Raw genomic sequence first — 3,919 nt, forward strand, 5'->3', positions numbered from 1 at the left:
TATCCATCCTAAATAATAATTTGAGATTGTTGCTAGTTGATCTTAGCTGGTTAAATTATGAATAATTAAATTATTTTATTATTTTATAACAAACAAAGTGCACATCGTTCAATACAGGGATAAAAGTAAAATTGGTCTTTGTGGTTAACCTAAATTATAAATCACTCCCTGTGATATAACAAATAATTTATAGGTCCATGTAGTTGGCATAAATTACAAATTACTCATGTAGTATAAAAAATAATTTATAGGTCATCATGGCAAGTCCAAATAATTGTTTACTTCCTAAAATCAATTTATGACAAGTAACTTAACAAAATCCGAAATTAACCTAATATCTTCAATGTGAATGCTCTCTCTCTCTCTCTCTCTCTCTCTCTCTCTCTATATATATATATATATATATATATATATATGGGAAAATACATTTTACCTCCCGAACTATCTACCCATTTGCACTTTGACCTCCAATGTTTTAAAAGTGACACTTGACCCCCCAACAAAAAACTTTCAAATTGTTACAATTCGACCATTCTGGCTTTTTTTTTTTTTTTTTTTTTTTTTCTAAAATGCCCCCATCTCAAGTTAAAAAAAAAAATTAAAAATTAAAAATTAAGGGGTGGCCGGCCACCCCAGTTGGGCCTAGGGGTGGCTTCGGCCACCCTAGACCAGACACCTCTTAATTTAATTTTATTTTATTTTATTTTTTTTAACTTGGGATGGGGATATTTTGGAGAAAAAAAGTCAAAGTGATTAAATTACAATAATTTAAAAGTTTGGAGGGCTCAAGTATAACTTTTTTAACATTTGACGTATCCTCATAAATACGCCGTTGGACTATACGAAAATTCTAACTTTGTAAAGGAACCACCGCACTCATGTAAATGTCATTTCAACAAACGGCATGCACGATTTGCGGCAACTGAGTGAAACGTTTTTTTCATTTGAGTAAGATTAATACTACCCTTTAGGTCTATTTAATTATTGTATTCATTTTATATTATTTAATGGGACGTGTTTTAAATGACTTTCATATTAGTCACTTTAAAAATTAAAAAAAGAAAAGTCACTTAAAATACATCACATTAACTAATATGAAATCATTTATTAATGGATGTGAAGAGTAGCATTCATTTTATATTATATCATGTGACGTGTTTTAAATGGTTTTTCATCTTAGTCACTTTAAAAAGTTAAAAAGAAAACCATTTAAAACACGTCACGTCAACCAGTATGAAATCATTTATAAATGGATGTAAAAAGTTGCATTAACTATTCTTCGCACCTATTTATCACACTCATTTCACACCAGCGTACGTGACATGTGTTAAGTTGCTTTCCATATTAGCCACTTAAAACACGTTACATGAGCCAGTATGATAAATGGGTGTGAAAAATTAATAGCATTACTGGAATAATGATGTACACCACATCAATATACTACTTTTATCCCACTATGCTGAAGTGGCAGGATTTAGTAGCCATTGCATATGGCTTTTTTATAAGGACTAATCCAAGAACTAGTATACCCTACCACGCTAGCATAGTTAAATAAAAGTAAAATATTTGTATCGTATATAAAATTACTCTTTTTTGTTCTTGAGTAAGGTTGCACTTCACACATATTTATCACACTTATATCACACCGGTTAACGTGATCTATTTTAAGTAACTTCTCATGTTAGCAACTAAAAAAAAAAAATGAAAGTGTAGCCACTTAAAACATACAACATCAATTGTGTGACGTAAGTATAATAAATGAGTGTGAATAGTCGTATTTCTCTTTTGATTTTTAGTTCTTGAGTAATGTTATTCTTCACTCATTTTATACCGAATGAAATGGAATGAATGTGATAAATAGATGTGAAAAATAATATTATTTTTAGTTGTCAAGGTTGTGGCTAAGAAGGAAATTTCAAGCCACAACCATGTCCATTTGGCCTTTATAAACCAACGGCAGTACAATCGCGTAAACAACCATTCCCAACGTTTTCTCATCCTTAGGGTAATAATGACGGTAAGCTTTATGGGTTGCTACACAGTGAAGCCATCAGAGGCAACATGGAACGGCCCCCTACCCTTATCAGAATTGGATCAAATTGGCACCGTAACTCATGTTCCCACAATCTATTTCTACCGTCCGGCGCTAAACTGGCTTTCACCACCTGACACCACTACCAACACCCTTAAAGACACATTGAGCAGGGCATTGGTGCCTTTCTATCCTCTAGCAAGCCGCCTACGGTCAACTGGTGGAGGCCGTCTCGAGCTGGACTGCAATGCCGAGGGGATTCTATTCTTTGAAGCCGAATGTGAGGCGAAACTAGACAACATCGACCACTTCTCTAAATCTCCAGAGTATGATTGCCTTTTCCCATGTGTAGACTACAACGCCCCAATACATGCATTGCCAAAAATGTCGGTGCAACTCACTAGGTTCAAGTGTGGGGGCATTAGCCTCAGCCTAACAATATCACATGCTATTGTTGATGGACCAAGCAACCTGCACTTCGCTTCTGAGTGGTCTAGGCCTGCTCGGGGCGAGCCATTAGGGACAGCGCCATTCCTTGACCGTAAAGTATTACAAGTTAGAGATCCCCAACCGCAGACTGCTCCCGACCTCGACAAATCAGAGTACAACCCTGTACAACCCTTTACCGGTCGTGCTCTGGCAATCAAATAGTGTAGAGGAGGGAAAGAAGGAGAAGATGGTGGTTATGATAAAGCTTTCCAAAACCCAGGTTGGAAAGCTCCAGAACATGGCAAATGAGGGTAATCTCAAATCATCATTTTTCTCAAAAACTTAAATTAGTAGAAAATGATAAATTTAATCTGTATTCTAACACTCCCTCTCATTTGTTGGCTCAAACTTTCTATTAATAAATAAGACCCAACATGTGAATACTCAAGATTTAAACTTAGAACTTTTGATTCTGATATCATATTAAATCGCATTTGTCCAAAAAATTTAAGCTAATAAAAAATAATAAATTTAATCATTTAATCAATATTCTACCATGTAAAATTAGTGACAGTGATCATGCTTACACACGGTACCAGACGGTGGCTGGACACATATGGAGATGTGCTATTTGGGTTGACTTAAGGAACCGTATGAATCCGCCACTACCACAAGGGTATCTCGGGAATGATTCTTGATATTATTGCAAGAAGCCATGTGGGAGAGTTGATGAACAAACCATTAGGCTATGCTTCGAGAAGGATAAGACAAGCCATCGACAAAGTGGCGGATACGTACGTGAAGTCAACTATTGAATTTTTGAGAAATCAGCATGACTTGACGTGCTTTCAAGCAACCGAAGGGCCTCTATTTGGAAACCCAAAATGTTGAGGTGGTGAGCTGGTTGACACTGCCAATCTACGGCATTGATTTTGGATAGGGGAAAGAAATTTACGTGAGCCGGGAGTGCATGATTGTGATGGAGACTTAATAGTCCTTCAAACTCCTAATGGAGATGGATCTTTGATGGTGTTGTTGTGTCTGCAAACGGCTCATATGGATGCGTTTAAGAGGCACTTCTATGAAGATATCATAAAATTTGTAGGGGGAAAAAAGGAAAAGAAAGAATAGAAGATATCATATAATTTGTAGGGGGAAGAAAGAAAAAGAAAGAATAGAAGATATCATATAATTTGTAGGGGGAAGAAAGAAAAAGAAAGAATAGAAGATATCATATAATTTGTAGGGGGAAGAAAGGAAAAGAAAGAATATATTATAATATATAATATCGCTTGCTTCTGAAATTGACAAACTAGGTAGAAAATAAGCATATATCCATGATTTCAAGTAAGAAATTTCTTGAATAAATAAATGTACTATGATTTTGTTGACAAATGTAGTGATTTGGAAAAATTCATCTTCAGAATCAATCCTTGACGTTTTCCTACCTTCAAAGTT

General features: G+C 35.2%; 1 pseudogene; it reads left to right on the forward strand.

Moving 5' to 3' along the window:
- Positions 1-2,011: 2,011 nt before the first annotated feature.
- Positions 2,012-3,592, forward strand: LOC132190930 (spermidine hydroxycinnamoyl transferase pseudogene; annotated as a pseudogene).
- Positions 3,593-3,919: the final 327 nt, after the last annotated feature.

This window comes from Corylus avellana, chromosome 9 (assembly GCF_965113065.1).
Source record: "Corylus avellana chromosome 9, dhCorAvel1.hap1.2, whole genome shotgun sequence".
NCBI lineage: Eukaryota > Viridiplantae > Streptophyta > Magnoliopsida > Fagales > Betulaceae > Corylus > Corylus avellana.